A 23,888-nucleotide genomic window follows, 5' to 3' on the forward strand; every position below is an offset into this window, starting at 1 on the left:
TGTAAAATTTAAGAGTGAGAAAATGCATTGGGAAGCTGAAGGAGACAAAAAAAAAATGCAGACAAATTACTGTAGATGATGGTGATGCCAGTGAAATAGTTGGCAAACCCCTTCAGATATGTAAGAGAGATTGCCCTTGAAAACTAGCTTTGTCTGATGCAACAGCAAACTCATAGTCTGTGTCAAGAGCCATTTTGAATCCGCAGCTCTGCAAATATGTTTAATCATCGCAGTCCTCTGCTGTCCTCTGTTTTTGAAGTTTGACTCTGTTTTAGATTTCCAAGCAAAATGTATTACTCCTTTGTTGTTTTTTGTCGTTTAGCTTCTTTTTAAAATCATGCCGGTCTCAGCTTTTTAGTCAGGGGGGTTTTGTTCCTCCAAAAACAGATTTTTCTGGTACTACCCTAATGAGACCCTCTCACCGTTTCCATGGAGACAGTCACAAAACTGTCAAGTTTCCACTCTTTCAAAAATCTTGTTGGGGGGAGGGTGGGGGGGTTCTGCAACTGTCAGAGACACATTTTCAAACGGCACATCGTCTCTTTCAAAGGTGAACCTTTCATTTTCGGTGAATTCAGCCAAGTTTGTGGATCCTTTTATCAAAACACACAGCCTCGCTGTGTCGAAGAATGCCAACGCGCCGATTGTTGAATAAATAAAACACATAAGCAGCTGAGACGTTGTTAACTTGTCGGTCGGCTTTCTGCGAAGCTTTCTATGGCTTACGCTGCAGAAAGTGACTGTTAAATGATCTTGGAGGTGAAAAGCATAAGAATCAACATGTGAGTGAGTAAACTGCAGCTTCTGTGAGGAAAATAAACACGACTCTGGCATTAAGTGGAACTTAAGTAACATCTTTTATTCAGTCTTGATGTCACACACCATAAACTCGCCCCAAAATTTGATTTTTTTTTTAAAAGAGAGTGCCGCAGCGACCTTCCCTGACATCAGAAGGGCACACAGTGCTTTGATTTGTGCCCTGGTTTAAGAGCCATTGCCCCGCAAGAAGTTAAATGTGACCAAAGAGGACACTGAAGGATTGAAGAACATCAAAGCCGAACACATACTAGCTTTCTGTAGAGCGAAGACGTGTGTGTGTGCCTCTGTGCTCCTCAGTCTGACCTCAGGGTGTAAATGCACCCTATGGTCCCGTACAGCATGTACGGCCTGCAGATGAGCCCTGTCAAACCACACCTGCGTACCTGTCATTTTCTGCCAGGGCGCTTGGCTTGGCTGGGAAACAATAGATAAGGCACAAAAGAGAAAGATCTCACAGTCTCGCCTTCACACGCACAGCTATGCATACAGGAATACGCCCAGGAATACACGCAGAGACACACACAAGCAACCACTCACGCTCTGTTAAATAAACACACAACACACACGGGGGACCGGAATTCGTCTAAAACGCGTTCATACCGTCTTATCATTATTTTTTCCTTCTTCCTCTTCTCCTTTACAGTTTCTTATTCTCCCTCAATGTCCTCATTTCTGTTCACACATATTTTGGCGCACTGAACCGTGTGAGAGACAGTCCCTTCTCCTCAAGCAGATCCCGACGTCAATCAAACGGCACATGGCATGTTTCCCTGTGAGTGACAGGTGATGCAGATGCACATTTCAGAGAGACGAGCCACGGCGACACAGCACTGCTTGGCAAAACAATGCGGACAGGAAGGGGAGCAGGACCACACGTTGCGTTTATCAGACGAGACAGGGACACGGGCCACGGTGAGGGGGGATCAGTTTAACATGGCAACGTAGCAACAACAACACTGAAATACGACATGTAGCATGTAATGTTATAAAAACCTTGTCAAAGCACAAGTGAGCAGCTTACAGAAGAATGCTCTCATCACATTCCCTGCTTCATTAATAATTATAACGAGCAGAAATCTATATTTTAAGCAGTTTGTAGTGTGATGTTTCACCCTGGCAGTGGCTCAAGGTTATTTAATGCCATCTATATAAAGTGGAATAAACAGGTATTCCGCGGCTCCACGAGGTGAATGATGTGGTCAGAGTGTGAGGTTAGTAGTCAGACCTTGTTGTCCTGTTTACGCGAGGCTACGGAGGAGAGAGTGAAGGAGAAAGAGGAAAAAAGAGGAGAAGAGGAAGGAGGGTAAGATTAGCCAGTGCCTGTCTGCAGGCAGCGGGCCACAGGGCAGGTGAGAGGTGAGAGGCAGTGGAGCGAGAGGAGAGTGAGGGGTAACAGTTGACTCAGAGACACCGACGGCATCCACCCCCTTCTCCACATCCCTCTGGCTAACACACACATACTGTATTCATATGAGAACAGTAAAGGATGACCCAGAATTACAGTCCATCACTCATTAAGATGTATAGTGAAGAATCTTTGTGAAGTGAATCACATACTGTAGCGTCTCCCAGCTACGGCAACAAAAACTTCTCCGACTAAAAATATATTTGGCACATCAACGGGAATTCAGATGTTTGTTTCCCCCTTAGAATAATTCTATTTTTGTTTTTCCTCTCCCCTCCTGTCTGTCTCTCCCGTTCTTCAGTTGACTGAATAATCTACTGGCATTTCGGCAAAGTGAAATGTCAAGGTCATGTGACTTTGTCTTTCTAGAATTACTGATCTGGGGCGTCATCTTTTCTCGCCGTATGTGAGAAACTGCCCGTTTTTGTTTTGTTTTTCTCTTTTAATCACAAAAAGGAAAGATTAATGAGATAATCCAGATGAAGGTGTGTGTATTGTTCCCTGGGCTTTGAGACGGAGGGAGAAACAGCAGCGTCATGTCTGGGAGCAGAGTTTTTTTGGAAGCAGGCTTTGTTTGGGATTTGTAAATGCTAGTGGGACGCCAGTAATGGGGCCTGGGAGAACGTGATCCGGTATCATTCCTCATAATCTGCATATATCATAAAGAATGGGTCTCATCATCTACCCACAGGTTTAATATGTGATGGATATGTGCGAGCAGCCTTGTGCGGTCCATTTTTTAGACGAGATATTCCTGAGAAAGAAAGATGTGAATACTTGAGAAAAAATATCACTGCTTATTTTTCATTTACTTGTGTTGCGCAGTTTAACTTCGGGGTGAAAAGGTTACCGTTTTTATTGTACTCTGTGTTTTAAATATGCTTTCCAAACTCCAGGTTCCATAAACATGCCAAGTCATGCCCCTTCCAGCTGCCCTCAGGGACATTAAAGCCATATTTACCTGAACTGCAGCCCTCTAAGTGCCCCGATCATTCCCTGTGTCACAAGCAATCCACCAAGGCCACCATGTGTTTAATTAAAAAGACAAGGTTTACCCGAGAATATATCCCTCCAGCATTCCACATACATTTCAATGAGATGCATCTTATTTCTGTAGCAAAAGGAGAGTGATGGAATTTCAAATGGCAGCATAATTATGGTGTGCTTTTCCTTCTGACAGAAAATCAGTAGCCAGTCCTCCAGGTGGAGTAAGCTTGGCTGAGCGGAGCTGATTAGAGGCAATCAGGGGAGAGAATACACCTTTAACAACATTGATGCCGAAGCCCAGAGAATGCTTTATTAGCATACAGCTTAGCCATGGGCCATATAGATCACTGTATGTGTTTGAGGGAAACAGTTTAGCAGTCAATTATAGAGCAACAGCCACGAAAATATTGTTTCAGTCGTGCTCCTTTGATATCACAAATTCCTCCTGCCTTTCATGAGTGGCACCTCACCTTGACAGTCCCAATTATAAGTTACAAGCAGAAAAACAAAGAGGACCACCGCAACACTTGGGTAAGCTTAGATTTTGTCTCTGCACTGTAAAAAATGACGCTATTTCAACAGTAAAACCTATGCAACATAACAGTTTGACTTATATTGTCAGTATGTGCTTTATTAAACACAGTGATTCTCAAATAATGTGCTGTGATGCCAATCCAGGTATGCTGTGGGGTTTTTGTGATAACTACATACACATTATTCAACTGGACCTATACAAAATGTTATGAATAAATTTAATTTAAAAAACATTCACCGGGAACCTATTTGTCACCGTTCACATGTAGGCATTATAAGAGTGTGACACATCGCATTATCTTACATTATTTTATGTTTAAATGGATGTGTTATTGGTGCTTTGATGTCATTTTAAAAAGTTTAAAATTAATTCTTGAATAATTTTGTTACAAATATTTCGAGAGCAATGGTTGGTTGTCAATTGTTATTTGATATTAGTCAATAAAAACACTCGCCCTTTGGTGTGGCTTGGTCACAGAAAGTTTGAAAGCCACTGGTTTAACATATTTATCAGCCATTCTAATGTAAAACTGAGTCAAACTGATGGAAACTGAGATAAAATAAATAAAGTTGAGCTTTTATTATATTAACAACTTCAAGTCTAATCCCTGGTGCAAATGGCTATCCAATTATTGTAATTATTCTGTCTCATTATTATTGCAGTCCTGCAAGTAGGAATATCTAAACCAAGAACTGATCAAGGACCCATTACATATTACTTGATGGAAAAAAATCATCATTAATGTACATTACCTAACTCAGCTTAGACAAAGGTGCCTTTAAATGACTCAAAATCCTGCAAATCCTCCACCACAAAAAGTCACATTAAAGGAGCAGTGTACTAGGGCTGCAGCGATTAGTCGACTAATCGATGACTAATCGACTATTAAAATAAGCCGTCACTATTTTAGTAGTCGACTAATCAGTTTGAGTCATTTTTCATAGAAAAGTACTATTAAAGTACCCCAAAATACTCTTATTGCAGCTTCTTACGCTCAAATATTGGCAGCTTTACACACACTCCCATGATGGTGAACTAAATCCCTTTGGCGTGAGTACAAAACATACCTGAGACATTAATTAGAGGTCATAATTTTGGGGTTTGGAAGAGACAGGCCGACATTTTTCAACATTTTAACACATTTTTCGACTAATCGAAGAAATAATCGACAGATTAGTCATCAATAAAAATAATCGTTAGTTGCAGCCTTACAGTGTACAAGACAGTGATAGTCAATGTACAGCCCAAGGGCCAAATCTGGCCCGCAATAAGGTGCCCATTTTAGGTAGGTAACCTTTTTTTTTTAAATTCAAAAATTAAACTGATTCACAGTGAGGTTTTTTTTTTTCACTTTTAAAGTAAATAATTTGTCAGAGTGCATTAAAAAAAAGTGCCAAAGGGAGGATCCCTCTGACCCCCCGACAGAGGTCCTTGCTGAGCCCTGAATGTCCTCAAATCCTACAAACGCCCCTGCATACACCTGACCTGGGCAGGGGCTGCTGCAACTAGATTTCCCTCTTGGCAAAGACGAGCAAATGAAGCAAACATCAAAAGGTTGAAAAATGGCAATTTATTTATGATATACACTGATGAATATTATTTATCTTGTTGTGTATTATCTGGCCCTGGGTCTCCTGGGTATCCCTGGTGAAGGATTTAGTAGCATCTAGCAGTGAGGACTGCAGCTTGCAACCAGCTGGAACTCCCATGTGCAAAGTGTGAACGCCTGGTTAGGTTTCCTTCAGTTTTCATTGTTCAGGAGGTTGTTACAGGGAGCCAAATTATCCGCAGAGGTCTCTTCTTCTCCATACACAAACAGACCAGGTGATTAAAACAGTAAAAACACTGAATAAAGCAGTTTCAGTATTTTATTTTTCAGACACTCATTGCAGAGGAGCTGCTAACTGCAGTGGCCAATGTAAAACGTGACTGGCCCTATCTAGAGCCAGTGTTTGGTAAGTCTATTCCGGGCTACTGTGCAAACATGGTGATGTAACATGGCAGACTCCGAAGACAAGGACCCTCCCTATGTAGATACAAATGGCTCATTTAAGGTGATTATACTCTAATGAAAGCATACTTGAAAGAATAACTGATATTCCATTCCTGCAAATGCATCAACTTAAATCCTTCACACTGGAGCTTCAACACAGTTTGAAACAGATAATGAGACACTTAAACAAGGAGCAAGCCTGAAGGTTCTTACAGACTATAAACAGCTACTGTAGCTTAGCCAGGTGAGAAGTCCCTGCCTACAGCAACACAGTTCATCCTTTGACAAAACAAGGTGTTTTCTGAATACTTATCAGTAGCTATACATAGCCCACTAAGACAACACAAAAATAAAACAACTTTGGAGTTACTGGGTTTGCGGTCAAAGGTGTTCGTCAAACTGTACTGACATATCCAATCACCACTGTCAGTGAACAAATCAGTGGCTTTAAGCCGTGGAGCACAACTCACAGGTAGGGCTGTCAAAATTGCTCAAAAATGACGTTCGAATATTCCTTCTAAAAATAACTCATAGGTTCGAACCATTCGAATATTTTTTTTTTCCGCATTATGCCCACAAGAGGGCAAACTAATACAAGGAAACATACTTGTATATGTATTAATACAAGGAAACATAACTACTTGTAGGTATTTTTATTTCCACATAAACGTCTTTGAAAACATTTACATACCTACACATTAAAACACATAAAACAATTATCTATAACATTACGTTATAAACGACCGCGGACCTCTCGCTTGCCCCCCCTCTCTGACACGTGGCCACACCGCCCGCGGAAGCGCTGCGAATAGCCTCGAAGCACCGGACCGTGACTGGCTCGCGCCCAGCAGCAATCGTTTCGGCATCTGGTCTATTTTCTGCGTGAGCCGCGAGTGAATGTGTCAAGCCGGGTGACGGAGACAACAGCTGGGAGCAGAACCGCTTGTCGACCAGGCTGGAGAAATGCGCATCTGATGCCAACGCCCACTCGCAAAGACAGCTGCGGTGGTGTTTTTTTTTTTTTCTCCACAATCGAATATCAATTTTCACATTCGAAGGTCCATTTTTTTTTCAAATTCGAATTTAAATTCAAATTTAGAATATTCGTTGACAGCCCTACTCACAGGTGACTGAGAGCGCCTGGTCCAGACCCAGCCATCTTATCCAGACCAAAACCTGTAACCAATAAATAACTGAGAATTACTCAATTTTGGCGACACTTGTAACACTGGTTTAGCGGACTGAAACTCACAGACCAATTTAATTGTTTTAATTGTTTATTTAATTGTTTTTTTCACCCGTTAAAGGGTTTTTTGGGGGAGGTTTTCCTTATCCACTGCGAGAGTCCTTTCGCTAAGCCCCGCCCCTTTGTGATGGTCCAACAAGCTGTCGGAGTAAGCACGTAGCCCACACTGTAACTAACTGCACTCCCTGAAGAAATATTATATTTTTGGAAAAATGAAACAGTGATTCCAGAGAGCAGCAGACAGAGGGGTCTACAGTCTGTGTTTGAAGGATACAGAGTGTGCCAGTAAACCCAGGACTCCGTTAGCGCTTTTAGCACTTCCGGTTCTCTCGTCTAAAAGTCAATATGTTTTTTGAATGGGATTTTGGTAAAATGCCTCAAATAAGGTCTGTGGTTAACAAAAGCTTAAGCGAGTTTCAGGTTTTGTTCTACGACATAAAACACATCAGTAAATACCCTACTTGTGAATTCTGAAGCTTTTACGTGTCGTAAAAAAGGCAGTTGCTAACAAGTTGCTCAATACGACTACAAACCCTTTCGGGACCATTAAATGTCATCACCCCCGAACAGGTGAGAGTGCTGGCAGTCCGCCATTACAGCTTCTTATTTAGCTTAAACAGTCCGATTTCGCCATTATACAATGTTTTTAAAATAAAGCGGCCGAAATCAGTTGAAAGCTTAGTGGTGGTGACGTAAAGAGTCATGCGACTGTGGAGTAGTCATGTAGTCCGTTAAAGCCTAACGTTAGCTTTTTACTTCTGGCGATTGCATTTAAGCTTCAAATGTGGTATGAAAGGTGTTCATATGTGAAGATAATCTCGCTGAACAAAACCTGTAAGTATGATAAACTTGAGTTAGCCACAGAGCATATCTTCTGACATAATCCAAAACGCAATGCAAAAATCACATTCACTTTCTCTTCCGGGAACCAGCGCGATGCTAAACTTCCGGGTTTTGACGTCAGCCCTGGCACACTCTATATCCAGGATGTCAAACTGACTCAGCAGCAACAACAGGTTAAAAAGACAAAGATAGTTAGAAGCTAAAGCCGAACTATAGGCTACAGATCACAGTGTAAAAGTGAACCACCACATCACTGCTGATCGCCACACAAGACAATGAATATAAAGGGAAACTTTGCTGATATTGAACCAGCTGTGTGGCATCACAGTGTGTGCAGATGAAGGTTCCTGTACAACAGGGTCGGTCTTTGTTTCACTGTTATAATCATTAAAAAGCAAAAGCAGCATGTGTATCCATTCAGTAGGCTACATCTTCAGTAGCTAGCTAGCTAACCCTACACTTTTCAGGGTTTGATTTTGGTTTTGGAACAGGGAAGAAATGTATATCTTTTTCCAACCTCTCCAGGTAACGAGTATCATTAATACACGACGTGCCCCAGGCACAACATTTAGCTCCAAATCCACAAAACCAGCCTGACAATGAAGGAAATCTGAAACGACTGCATTAGAGTCAATGGAGCACAGCTGTGTTGTTGTCGGACCCTGGACTGAGCCGGCCTGACGCTACGTTATGATTGGCCAGTCTGCAGTCTGACAGAGTGGGTGCAACAGAGATTCTGACCACACCATACCACACCTATCACTGACGCCGGTTGTGTGCAATACACTTAACTTTCAAGCAGGGAGGGAAACACTGCTGCACAAACACTTTCTGCTAGTAGCGCCATGCATTTTCTGCCAGCCGTATCAGCACACAGGACAAAGACGGCCTTGAATACTCCCTAACACACACATACGCATGGCTCCGCTGACTTTTTTAATGTCTTTGTTGTTGTTGTTTTTTATACACACTACACAAGGACAAACAGCATCTTCTATCTCCATCACTGACACAATGCAGGCAATCACTCCATAGCACTTGACTCTGATGGGCTGCCTGTGACTAGACAGCGCCCCACACATCAAACAGAAGTGGAATGATTACTAGTTACTCAGCCAGCCAAGTGTGGGCTGTGGAGCTATGATTTGACAAAAAAAAGCACAATTTAGGGGGACATTAAAGACGCGACTGCTGTTGATGCAATAATCAGAAGTTGTCTGCTGACGACATGAGACAACAGACATGGGCGTGCACTATTTGCAAGCGTGCACACGCATTGAAATACTCCAACCAACAAGACTGTAACACATGCCAGCTGAGTAAAAAAAAAAAAAAAAAAAAAAGACTTGTACACCACCATATGTTCTCCATTGACCTTGTGTCCCTCTCAGAATAATTTCTATCCTTGAAGACGTGTCTGTTATGGAACTGAGAATTGAAGCGTTTTCACGTGTGTACAAACTGGGAAGTGTTCTGAATATTTATATAGTTCTCGTTAGCACTTAGCGTTTTCTTCTCCTTTGCATGCGAGGTGAGCGTCAACCACTCGCAATGTTGTTGCTAGGAGCCATCAACGGAAATGTCAGTCGACTCAGCAAGTGATGAGATTTGACATATGGCATCAAAGCATCATTAGACCTGCACCTGCTGCAGATGGAGTCTGCTCTTTCACAAGGGGTTCAGCACCGAGGGGAGGCCTATTGAGGGACAGGGAAGGATAAGTTGACCGGTAATACACACCCATTGTGTGTGAATTACAATCCATTTAAATGTTTCAAAGATCTCAAGAAGGCCAAGTCAGCGTGTGGACAGCCACTGCATTTCATTATGTTTATGATTATCAGGGAGGTCCGAGGAAGGCTGGGGCACTTAGGATGATTTAAACTCAAGCAGGCTTCAAGGTACCAGCTGTAAACTATAATTTTTATTCAAGTCATTGTTTAAGGTCCATACTGTTGATGTAGTTATACTAACTATTCATAAGCTGCTCACTGAATAGGGAATATTGTTTTTACCCTTATTAATGACTCTTTCTGTGGCGAAACCAGCTTATAAATCTAAATTATAGCACATAAAAATAAGAAAATTGAACTCTGGCGATACATATTTTAAAAACTGGTTCTGTCACAGATTTTTCGGGGCTCAGTTTGGTGGTATTTTCTCACTGCATTTGGATTCAGTGATGTCTCATTTTCTTGCAGGGGCCATGTCACATTCACATGGTAATGTAATATGATTACAGCAATTTCACTTTCACAAAAATAAGTTAAAAGACATCTTTTTTTTTGTTTCAGGAATATAATTACCATTGAGTTTGCTTTGTGTGCAGCTGTATGACAGTATGTCAAACGCATGACAAACTGCTGCAAAAAAAGAACAAGGTGACAATGTGACATTGGTGACAAAATGCTACACCAATGTAAAAGCTTAAAAAAAATGCCACAGAATTTAATTAGCGCCCCGTCATCCAGACACACCCTAAACTGCAGGTTGAGAGCTCCAGAAAGTTGGAATTTATGGCAGTTGTATGACATATAGAGAGCTATAAACACACTGGTTGTTCATGATGTTTCAATATTTAAGGAGACCCCCATTAATGCTAGAAAGCACGTTTAAGAGTGTCATTACCATTCTTATGCGACAAAGAAATCCCCACCTACACCCCTTTTACTAAATACACACTTACCTTTTTTGTGATGTTTAAATCGAGACTGTGTAATAATAAAGAATGGATACAAACTTTATATCACAAATGAAGAGCTGAATTCATAATCAGTAAAATGTAGCCTCACCCCGCCGGAGTCTTTCTTGGCCTGGCCATCAGCTTAAAGGGATAGTGCACCCAAAAATGAAAATTCAGCCATTATCTATTCACCCATATGCTGAGGGAGGCTCAGGTGAAGTTTTAGAGTCCTCACAACACTTGCGGAGATCTCAGGGGAGAGGAGGTAGCAACACAACTCCACCTAATGCAGGCTGACGGCGCCCCAGATTCAAACGTCCAACAACACCTAAGTGAATCCACAAAATATCTCCATACTGCTCGTCCGTAGTGATCCAAGTGTGCTGAAGCCCAGACATAAAAAGTTGTTTGGAAAAACGTCATTTGAACTCTGTTGTTAGCCTCATTGTAGCCTGTAGCTCTAACTGCCTCTCTTTACACTGAGCTCACGTGCGCGCTTGCGTGCAAGACCAGCGAAAGCACGTGAACACACATGAAGGCGCTGCCCATGTCTCACGGTCTCACGCAGGCGCACACACGTGAGCGTGGTGTACACAGAGGCAGTTAGAGCTACAGGCTACAAGGAGGCTAAAAACAGAGTTCAAATGAAGCTTTTCCAAACAACTTTTTATGTCGGGGCTTCAGGACACAAAGATTAATTGTGTGATTTTTTTTATTTGAAAAAAAAAAAAAAAAACATATTACCCAGCTAATGTTTAATCACAGTGTGAAACCTTTCCATAACAATAAGGTGAATTAGTTAGCTAACACTGAAGTAGTACTGCCAAATAATGGCCAATTAGCTATATTATTATTTCAAATGTACAGACATTCCTGTGAGCCATGATGGATTTTTTTGTACCTTTCTGAACAGGAGACTGAAATAACCTTCTCTCCACCTCAGAAATGAATGATGTATGTACATATATATCTACCAATACTTATTATTTTAACAGCTTAGCATTGTATGGACCATAAAAGGCTATGATTATAAGTGGCACTTCACGGTAGAGGGCTGCATTGGGATTGGGTCCCGCCGGGTCCCGTGGGACCGAACCCAAATCTTGCGGGAGCGGGTGGTTTAAACTTTGCTGTGGGCGGGAACGGGCGGCTAAAAAAAACACTGCGGGATCGGGATGTAGCCTATAGCGACAGGATGGAGTTAACAAATGATGTGGAAAAGAAGGTCAAACAAGGTCTGAAGGCACACTGAGCCCTCTACTTCCCAGCGCTCTCAAAGCTGGCGCGTTTCATCTTCAGTATCCCGCATCCAGTGCACCTTCAGAGCGGGCCTTTAGTGTCTGTGGGCGCATCTTGGAAGAGAGACGCCCGCGATTGGGACCGCAGTCGGTCAGCAACATTCTCTTCCTCCACAGCAATATTATGGCCAAGTGATTCATTGTTAAATTTATTCATTTCATTCGTTAACGTTGTTTATTTCATGTTATTTATTAGTGTTATTTGAGCCACTCACAGCCTACTGTCGTTGCTATTTGTTAATTACATAAAGAGGCGTGATGATGCCGGTGTTATTGAGCATAGGCTTTATCTTTATCTCATTAATGTTTCTTATTCAGGTCTCTCTTAGAAAAGAGACCTTAACCTCAATCACTGCACGATTATATAAAGGTAGAAAAATAAATAAAATACAGAGGAGGAGAATAGAATATGAAACAGCCTTTATTTCATTAAAAACTAAATGAAAACAACAAAATAGGAGCGCTATTCCTGACCAGTGCGTCAAAAGACATGCAGGCCAGGGAAAGGAAACAAACAACCCCATGAATCTCTTTATTAATAGCCTATAAAATGACGTGTTTTCTCCTGCAAGATGGGAGAAGACACAAAATCAATGCATCTCTATTATTGTTGTGAGTTTTGCGTGAGTGGGCGGGAGTGGACATACACATTGCGGTTGCGGGCGGTAATGGTCAGAAATTCTGCGGGAGTGGGCAGGATGAAGAAACCAGTCCCGCACAGGGCTCTACTTCACGGTTTAATATGCAACTAAATATTATACAATATATGTAGTGGTCCATGGCCCAGAAACTCTGAAGGCCCTTGCTCTTGCTGATTGATTCGCATCAGTTTCAGAAGTGACATTCTTCCAGTCAAATCTGAGTTTAGAGAAATCAACATGGCCATAACGTGTCAGCAACAAAACAATGTGTGGCAGCCAAAAGTCACAAGAAAAAACTGTTACTTTTTGTATCACAGAAAATCTGCGTTCAGCATCTGCCTGAGAAATGTTTGTTGTGTGCTTAACAGATGCCACATGACAGTATAGGGGCTTTTTTCCAATCTTTAGTCAAGAGCGTGGTCTTTCAATGTGAGAGCATGACTCATTGATTTCAGCTCTTCCCTTAAAACCCTGCCCTTGCACCCAAATCACCCGCTCAAAACTGTATGCTTGTACCTATATATTGTTGCTTGCACAGATTTCCTGTGCTCCGGTTTAAGCCCTTCTCTCTGATTGCTTCTCTGCTCTCGGACTTTTTTTGCAATAACCCACTCAGATTTCCTCAACCAACAGAATGCCAGGTGTAGTGTTGACCAATGACACGATCCCTGCTTTGCTGTGGGCAAGTTCACTTTACTTCTGAAAGCGTCCCTTATAGGTGGTTACTCTTCAACCAGGTTGCGTCTATCGTTTTTCCAAACCACTTTGGATGAAACCCCGCCCACTCCCAAATGACGAAAGCCTCAATAACTGCATTCTAATGATGCAATGGTGCTGCAGCTGATGAGTTTACTGTTTGCGAGACCATAAATGAGACAAGAATTAACTAGCTAGTGCACCCTGCTGTCCCTCCGCCTCACTCCCCGCCACTAGGAGACTCCATGGTGGGAGAGAGCAGGTGGCAGCTCCAGAGACAGACCATTAATTAGCGCAATAGCAATATGAATTTAACCATTGCAAACGCCAGCATCAGGGGTCTGATCCTGGACCACCCCAACTTCTTGCCAAAAAAGAAAGGCTGGAACATACTAGGTGGGGAAAAAAAATTGATACTGCATAGTATCACAATATTTTTGTGTGGCAATATCGTATCATCACACACTGCCACAGAGATTTTTTTTGTTATATATTCATATTACAAATACAAATTAAACCGTAGGTAGTCTACCAAAGTAATAAAATCAAATGCTTTTTTAGTCCACAAGATACTTTTTGCTGCAAAAAACAAAAATGGCTGAAGCGAGATGAACAGAATGAAAATTTTATCCTATTAGATAAAAGGGATGTTGACAATTTTTTCCTTTGGGAACATAATGTACAGTTTAAAAAAGGTAATAAATCGCAATATATTTTATCGCAATACTCAGGATATCGCAACATATTTGAAATTGCAATAATATTGTATCATGACTTAAGTATCGAGATAATATCGTATCGTGGATCCTATGGATTCCCACCCCTAGAGCGCACAGACGGGGTTCATTTCATTGATCAACACTACATGAAGCATTCTGTTGGTTGAGTCATTTTGAGCGGCTTGTTTCACAAAAAAACTCCAAGAGCAGAGGACTGAAGGGCTGAACCTGGAGCACAGGAAATCTGTGCAAGCAACAATATATGAAAGCATGCCGTCCGAGCAAAGCAAAGCAAATCTAAGCACACACAGTGGCTGACTGAGTGTGAGGGCAGGGTTTTATGTGAAAGTATTACAAAAAAAAATCTAAAATCAATGAGTCATGGGCTCAAATTGAAAGACCAAGCTCTTGAATAAAGACAGGAAAAACAGCCCCGTAATAGTAGATGTTTTTGCTGCTCAACAAGACAAGTGTTAAGTGTTGGGGTCAGAAACTTACCAACTGAGAAGGAGGAGGTGAGTAGACTAGAAATACACTTTCTCCATCAGAGCAAAATGTTTCATACTGCAGCTTCTCCATCTAAATCTATTCTGACTGTCTCGAGTTGCCAGATGGTGCTGGAACTTTCTAAATGAACATGAAAATAAAGATTCAAAGATAGGATCCCTTAATTAACACATTTAGGAAAAATATTCTAAACCAGCTAAAGCTACGAAAATCAAAGTGACAGCTCTCCATCCTTGATGCAATCTCTTTTCACACATTCCTCAAGCACCACATGCGGGACTTCAGCTTGTGTATTTCTGCATGCATTTCTGCCTGCAGTCCCTGACAGTAATAGCTTCAACGAGCAGAGTCTATCTTGGTGTGCATGGACAGAGTGATTTAGCCTTACCATGATCATTTTATCACCAGGCCAATTATGTGGTAATGAGGAGCTACATCATAGATAACCACACACCAGCACAAAAGCACGCCAACATGTCTGTGTGCATGCACAAGCGCAGACACAAACACACACTCAGGCATTAGCTGTGAATTGGTGGATACTGAAGCATGGACATTACCGTGGCATGATAAATGACTATTTTCCTCTTTCCCAGCATTGCAATATGTTTTAATACAGCGTTATACTGCACCTTTTCCTGCCCCTGCTGCCTTATGAGGAATCTCTTTTTCTTTATTAAAAACCATTAATTATACTCGACACATCTAATGGGTATGAATGATTTGTGAGGGAAACATTACAATCGCAGCCTTATTAATAATTATTGTAAAAGAGGAATAAGGAGTCAGCTAATCTATTATGGTAAAAAACAAATTATTTTTTAAAATAGGCTTCAGTGGTTTATTTCACACTGGCGAACACAGGTCCAAGCTTTGTGTCTGAATTATAGCTAAATTCACAGTACCCACAAAGGACATTGGAAAACCCATATTCCGTGTTATAGATGTTATTGCTCCGTTTTATTCAGAATGCTACTCTGAATGCTCACAGAAAGTAATTTAAAGATGCCTCAGTGCATTGAAGGTAGTGAATATGAAACAGGACATGACAGTTTGTACCTAAAGCAAAATTTTGTAGCTGAGGTGCAAGTTTAGTCATTAGTAGCCATTAGTGATAACCAAAAGGTAGTAACTTACTAAGTCGTGGGGTTACACTGACGCTCTCAGTCACAGCAGTTTCCTTTCATCACCAAACACTGTGAGAAATATGTGCAAATAAGAGTGAGAAGTAAAGAAACCCGAGTACGCAGTCATATATCATAAGACAGAATAAATGAAATGAGAGTTGAATAATGATCCCTGAGGATTCTGAGATATGCAATAAGCCTAACTTCTGTCAATATGGAGGTAAAACCTCATTCAGATCCAAGCAGTCAAAGTGATTAATTGTGTTTTGGTCTTATTAGATTTACAATGTAGTTCTTGTCTGATTACTGTAGACTCAAACTGATAGTCATCATTTTGAAAGATGGGCGAGAGCTGCATATCACAAAGTGTACTTCCAACTTTTCTGGCAGTGAGGAGTTGAAATTTATTTTTGTTCGTGCAGTGATTGTTTGTGTCGATGTTGTGTCTGAGGAGACGGAAAAGTAGAGAACAAAATGTACTTGTGAAGTATATGAATCTGAACTAAGGCATATTTTTCCTGTGGGATAACACTGTGTAGTCCTTCATCAAATCAATACAGATGGCAAAGGCAATTAAGTTTTTGTGTGGGTTTCTTCTAATTTGCGAGTGGCCGATGGCAAGTGTGTTTTGATTTTTTGGTGGGGGGGGGGTTTATTGCACAGTGGAAAAAACTTCCGCATGCTAAAGAATGTAGAAGGAAATGAAAGACAGAGGAATGAGAAAGACAAAAAGAAAACAAGACTGGGAGTCTACAGCCATGCTAACAGCTCAGTGGTGCTTAGGGCTAAATGCTAATCTCAGCATGCTAACATGCTCACAGTGACAATGCTAACATGCTGCTGATTATTAGCAGGTTGTGGTGCCGCCACACCATGTAAGATAAGGTGGTTTGGCAATGGAAAACCTTAAAAGGGATGTTTAGGAACCAGGTTGAGAAACAGAAGAGAACAATTTATTTATTAATATTACCTTTACTGAAACAAAAGATGAAAAATGAACCCATGAAATTCAATAAAATTCAATTAAATTGAGGAAAAGAACACCACTCAAGCATGCCAAATACTATAGGATGTCATTTACTCCTACATCTAAACATGGCTCAACCCTGCTAAGAGGCAATAACATGGCCAACCTGTTTGCACTATGCCTGATTAAGTTGCTGAGCAGGTGATATACTGTAACATCTGAGGCAGAACGACAAAGAAGGAATAATATCACACAGACACACACACACACATACATACACACAGAATAGGGTGAAAACCTTCCCATAGATCATGATCCTATGAACTACTAACACATTCTCACTCCGATTTCGTCACCACTGGTCATGGACTTTCCACGTCGACACATGACATGCAAGGTACTCTGGGTGTATTGGTTGGGTTTAAGCAACAAAAGCACAAGCTTAGGTTTAGATAGAAATAACAGGGTTTGGCTTTACAAATCATACCTGAAGCGAACACCAGCCTGCTAGGGGACAGTCCGTGGTTGTTGGACCTATCCACTACCCCTTCTGCCCACCCTACGTTTGGACTTTTAACCCCTTAACTTACATTTTAACCCCCCTGATGCTACCGCGAATCATGTCGACGTGAAAGGACAGCTTTTTTCATTTGTGTCTGATGCTGGAAGTCACTGCCCAAGCGTCGGTATTTGACAACTTCGGAATGAGACCGAATTGGAGCTAGAGTTGGGCCAGTGTAAAAATGTTCAAACTGCTGAGTGCGCCAAAGCTGGCTAAGCTGGCTGCATCCGGTTTAGCGATCTATTAACTTCAACAGGGATAAAATGGTTCAATTGCTTTTCTAGACTTTCCGAATGTCATCAGACCGAAAGGAATACATCTCGATAGTGGAGCGACTCATTTCATAGGGGTTGTGATGCTTAAAAAAATGTATCCACTGGTTTACAGTCGTCGCTTTCACAATGTAAGTCTATCAGAAATTTTTTCCTGGGCCACAGGGCATCATGAGACAGTGCAATTACACAGTTTGGCCACTACGAAAATTGGCTTCAAAGCCCGGCACACTTTCTAAGGGCCTGGCATAGACAAGGCAACATCTAAACACTGCAGGATAAAAATCACGGGAGTCACCACTGTTATTTATGGGCTCTCTTGCTCATAATGTTTGACTAGAGAGCAGCTGCAGAGTCAAATGTGACACCTAGTGGGAAAATTTGGTATAATAGTCCGGTGTGTGGCTTAATTTTTACACCGGTCCAACCCTACTAAACCACTAAAAAGTAAATATGTAAAAAAACAGCACAAGACACAATTTACAAACAATGATACAGTAAAAAATACTGCAACACTCAAAAAAATAAGAAATCATTTATGACTGATCCCTCTGTTAGGTCCCTTAAATTACTAAAGCAATTCATCCTAAGGGGGACAGGAATGTCTTACCAAATTTTATGACAATCCATCAAACAGATGTCAAGACATTTTTTTTAAATGTCCACAAATGTCAACCTTGTGGTGGCACTGGAGGAAAGGTCAGGGATTGTCAAAGTCATTAGGATTCACCCTCCAGGAACTATGAATGTCTGTTTTGTGCCAATCCAGCCAGTCAAAGTTGAGACATTTCACTAAAAAACACAGAATGAGGGAAAAAGTTGACCTGCTGGTGGCACCAGATGGAAAGTCAGAGAACTGCCAAAGTCTTTATGGTTCATCCTCTGGGCACCATGAGTACCCGTTCGAAATTTCAGGGCAACCTCTTGGGTATTTGTTGAGAAAAAAGTTGAGAGTAAGGAAGTGTGAAAGTAAGAGGCGGTAGTGACCCAGCCCTTCCCCAACACACATGCAACAATTCATGCACTGGCCAAACTCTCAGCACATACACGTACACACACACACACACACACACACACACACACACACATGCACAAACACATGCACCCACAGCCTGCTCCTTATCAATGCACTCCAGAGGATTTGATGGCTTTCAGATCCCGCCCCTCTTATTATGGTCATCTTCAGAGCACATTCACAGTGGGACGATTGAAGGGAGTGAATCTGCTTCCAGCATCATTCAGAAAATTCATAGAGGCCCTCAACAGGGAAATGAGATGGATGATTCCCCCCCCCCCCTCTTTTATGTATCCATGGAACACTTCACAGTAATATGCTCTCGCTCTATTTTACCTTCCCTCTGTATTTGGCTTCAACTCTGAGACTATGGCCCCTTTTTTCCATTTGGAAAGCTGGCGTCTGGAGATAAAGACACTGAAAACAAAAAAAGGGGAGAAGACAGGCTGCTGAGAATGATTCTGACTGACTAGAGTGACTCTGGACCTTCTGTGTGACCTTTGTCTGGTGGTGTTGTGAGTCCCATTTCCTTGGGATTACAAGCTCTCTTAAACACACTGCAGTTCAGGGAGAACATGACAAAAACAAAAAGATGACATTACAGAACCCAGATGATTCAAATTGCGCACATGCCCCACAACGATCTCATTTTTTATTCCGCCTTTTTTCCCTTTAGTTCGATCCATATGTTGCCCTTTGCCCTGTGTGTTTCAATTGCAGGGAAAAAGACGTGATTACAGGAATCTTTGCACTCTCGCCATTGCCCGACAGAATTGAGTTTTGGCTAGCAGGACCAAGCTGTGAACAGTTGTTTACACACAGACGAGAGAGGAGGAGGTTGATGCCATCTGGCCTCGCTGAGAAACAAACCCAGAGAACGGCTATCACATGTAGACGCTCCTTCTGCCCTCCTTCCCATTGTACATGATGTGGAGACCTTGCAGTTCAGTGAAACACGGGGTTATTTTTTTCTCCTTTGATTATAGCCTGGGAAAGCCAGGGTTTTTTTTTCGTCTTTGAACTCCTTTCAGTCATTGTTAGAGAAAGTCATTATTATCTGTGGCAATTGCATTCACTCCATCCCCTGTGGCAAGGGCAGCGACAGATGAAGTGCTCCGATTATCTGGGGTTTCTCATTCAATATCTTCAAAATTTGGATGATTCAACCTGTAAAAAATAAAAAGTTACTGTTGCACCAACAAATTTCTTTTTTTTATGTGCCAAAAATTCTTTTTAATTTTGTGGCATGAATCATTCCTGAGGGTACGTGTCACCTTTTATCAAATCGCAGGTGGAATGAAACCTCTCAGGTTTTTCTGATGTTGTGCAAAGGTGCTTTATTGTGACTGAGGCCACAGTTTGCAGCTGACCTTCTACCCAAACATGAATGTCACCCAAAATCTTGTTAAAATTCCTGTTAAGCAGTTATTTGTGTGGGCAAAAAGCTGGGAAGGCAATCATGGCTGTAACCGTGCAAATAAAATAGATGCCATAGTGCACACAAGCTGGTGCGCATGACTGAAAAGATGTGGCTGGAACACTTGCATCAGTGTCAATATGATCACAAGAGGGCAAGCCCCATATGCGCACATAATACACACACACACATGTATACGCTGTAGACTGTGAGGAAGATGAAGGAGAGGGAAAGAACTGGAAGCCAAATCGGCCCTTGGGGCACAATAACTCACCGGTAAGCTGCCACATCAAGTTGCAAGATTAGGTCTGAATCATATTTTTTCTCCCCCTACCATCATTTTTCCCCTGCCATGATTAGCATGATGTTGGAGCACTGAAACCAACTGCAGCCTTGCACTTATCCCCATTCTTGCTGCCAATCTGACGGCAGAGCGAAAGAAAGAGAAAGGCAGCGAGTAAGCGCAGAAGAAAAGAAAAAAGGTCGCGCAAGAGAGAAAGTCTGCGGCAAATGAATGAAGCAGTGACTTCCTAATAATAGGACCACTTTATGTGATTGAAGGGAGGAAAGAAAAACTGATTGATTACCAAGAATTGAGCCTATGAAAGATAGGAGAACTTTGTATCTGCACTTTGCTTCCTACCAAAGTGCCAATCAAAGTCATGCCTTTGTGTTTAATGTGGACGACTGTGCTTATCTAAGACCTGACATTACAAGGAACAGTAGAGTCGAATATATCTATGGATTTTAACAAAGGTACCTTCCAGATGAAAAATAATATCTGATGGATGCTTCATTTTACTGTGAATATGTAATATCTTAGATGTTTCTTGAGTCTTTTATTCCAAAATTTGAAGACCACCCATAGCTTCTCAGTAACTGTAATGTCTATAACATCTGGGATTTCAAATCCATTAAAAAGGTGGGGTTGATATTCATACTTTTAAGCTTACATTTTTTGGTTTCGCCGGTTTTGGTTTCTTCTTGTGCACTCTGCTTTAAGCATTCACATCTGAGTGCAAACTTAATTTTACAAGCTGGCAGGACATTTTCATGTATTAACACTCAAAGTCATTTTATTCGTAAATGGTTTGCACGAAGTGCTTTTAAAGGGATACTTTGCTGATTTTCAACCAGCTTTGTATCACAACAATGTAGGCAGTATGTGTAATTGAACTATGTTAAACTTCCTCCATCTTACCAATGCCCAGATCTTCCTGCCAGCAAGTATGTGTCGGATGATGCAGATTTTCACTGGCGCCAGGGCTGTTGCTTAAACTACTGTACTTCCTCATTTTTGTATGGCCCGCCACGGACACAAAGAGTATAGAAGTAGATCGAGAGAGTAACTAGAGGTAAGAAGAGAACTAAGAGGGTAACTCAGAGAAACTATTCAGTGCAGATCAAATATAAACCAAGACTCTGTTACTGAAATAACTATTTCATGCATAAAATGTTTTCAGACATATATTTCAGTGCACTGTTTGGCTGTAATTGGAGAGTTTGGGAGCAGGAAGTGAAAACTAAGCAGCGCTGATCAAATATGAACCAAGATTCTGTTAATGTGTCATCTATTTGTTGCTTAAAATGTTTTAAGAAACCTATTTAGCTTCCTGTTTACCTGTTATACAACATCATTTGTTATGAGCTGGCTGCCTTATGGTTTTCGGACGGGCAAATCGCATTACATCAACCCACAGGTGAGAGTGTTTATTGGTCTGGTGCAGCTCAGTGCACTCTGGTTGTTTTTGGTTTTCTACCTCTTGGGGAAAAGCAAATGTTGCAGCCCTTTTTCTCTGGTCGTGTAGCACCAATTTTAAAACTACTGGCGTCAAGCCAAGTCAAAGTTTATAATGGCCCAATATCACAAAGCATGCTTCAAGGGGCTGTACAAATATTTTTTTCATTTCTACAACTGGACAGCCTAGTTTTGTGGACAGACCATCTTTCAAGCAGTTAAATACATCTCTAATAGAAAACAATGCTGTCTAATTCTGTGGTTACATTTAAGATAGGAAAGGGGCAAAGTGTTGCCTTGAATAGGACTGAGCATTATCTTTCAGTTGCTGTTAAGGGTTCAGGACTTTAGAGCTCCCTCTACACCTTCAATTATGTACATAATCAAAGCAGCTGAAGTTAAAGTTGGGCAGAAAAAGACAAAAGTACAAACTGTTCAAGAGGCAGGCAGCTATTTTGGTAGACTGAATGTTCAGCAGTATAAGCAACATTATCACCAAACCAAAGAATACACTATCTTCCATACTGTTCTGCAGAAGGTGAAAGACTTGCCCGTCAAATTCATTATGCGACATCATTCAAATTCAGCCAATCACTTGTCAGCTCTGTCATATTCTTTCCAGAATTTATTGACCCAAGTATTAGGAATTAGATAGAACATTTTTATTAAACCCATATTCAGCAAGAAACAAAAACAGAAAAGCTAACTCAGGATTTTCTATAAATCTATTTATCTTTGCTGCTGCATGATATAACCCTTTGGAGCTGCTTCCTATAAGAATGCATTGGGTTGTTTTGTCCTCTGCTCTGGCAGTGGTTTGCTTTCAGTTTAGAATCTGCAGTTTATAATGTTTCCCATTGTAATGAATGATGTACTCATTCAGATCACGATGTCCAAACTGAGTTAGCTGGAACAAAAGAGTGAATTTCATTGCTGGAGATTGTCTTGAATTATTTTTATTTGGCCCTCTCAACCCTAATGAGTGCACTCTAAACAACACACTACAACAGAGTGTGGTTGCACTGGTGGGAGGCTGGCAACCACAGTGCCAGTGTCTTACGAGAGCAGATGGACCACAGTGCCACAGTAACTCATCAGACCAAATGTGACTCATGACTTCTGCCTTTTAACTCATGGCATCTGCTTCAAAGGCTGAACTATTCAAAGTTTGGCGGGCTGTGAACAGAAAGGTCCCACCACAGCGTCTGACCCAGGAAGTTAAACATTTGTTCTTCAAGATGGAACTTCCATAAAAGGCTGGATCCGAGTAGTGTGCACATTATGTCAGTCCATATGGCGACTAGTCAAGACAGAAGGCCTTATTCTGATTCAAATTTAGTTGGTTTGGAAATACACTCATTTGCTTTCTTTGATAAAAGACAAATATCACTTTCACGTAACTATGAAGCTACTGCTATAGGAGCTGGTTAGCTTAGCAAACTGACTAACCCTAACCCTCACTGAGTGGATAAGGATCAATTAAAGGGATACTTCACCCACAAAATGATCATTTTTAAATCAATTAGCTCACCCTGTGTTACACTGAATTTGTGAAGGGAACTTATTTTTGCTCAAATGCCTCCACAGTGAAAGAAGAATCCAAAAACAAGGAAAAATTCCGATGAATGAAAGTAAATGGGGGCCATGTTTAACAATGGCAAAGCTGTGTACAACTCGTGCTGTATAATCCAAGTCTCATTTATCCAGACATTGCTGAGTACTTCCCAAACACATGCATTTTGTCATAGACAACCATTTATTTCTGTGGAATTTATTAACACACTGTTGTAACTTGCTCTAGATTAGCAAACATCAAGTCCGCATTCTTTTGTCAAAGTTAAATTAAGGCCGTAACTGATGGCTGTTTTCATATATTAACTAGCCATTATTTTCTCTATAATCAGTTTCAGAAAAATTAAAAATAAATGCCCATAACAGGATCTCAGAACCCAAGGAGATATTATCAAATCATTTAAAAGGTCATGGTCTCTAAGTTACATTATTGTCGCATGGTTTAATCAGAACTGAAATTCTTCAAATAAATAATTGGCAATGATTTGATAATCAGTTTTTAAAGTCATTTTTCAAGCAAAATGGCCAAAACTTTCTCTAGTTCCAGCTTCTCACTTGTGATGCTGCTTTTCTTTCTCTCATTATAATTTGCTGAATAGTTTGGGTATGGGAATCTTGGTGAGGAAAAACAAGACATATAAAGTCACCACATTGGTTAAAACCTTACTATGTGAAACACTTCCGCATACACAGTCTCATGCATGGACAAGTGGCATGCTTGGGCAACATTTTCTCTCTGCTCACTCATTCCATTGACATCCTGCCTCCCAGCTCATTCACTGGCTGGGAAGCAACAGGCGGGGTGGGTGACAACATAACTCCTAGCCAATGAACAAGTAACGTTTC

This window comes from Epinephelus lanceolatus, chromosome 20 (genome assembly GCF_041903045.1).
Source record: "Epinephelus lanceolatus isolate andai-2023 chromosome 20, ASM4190304v1, whole genome shotgun sequence".
Taxonomy (NCBI): Eukaryota; Metazoa; Chordata; class Actinopteri; order Perciformes; family Serranidae; genus Epinephelus; species Epinephelus lanceolatus.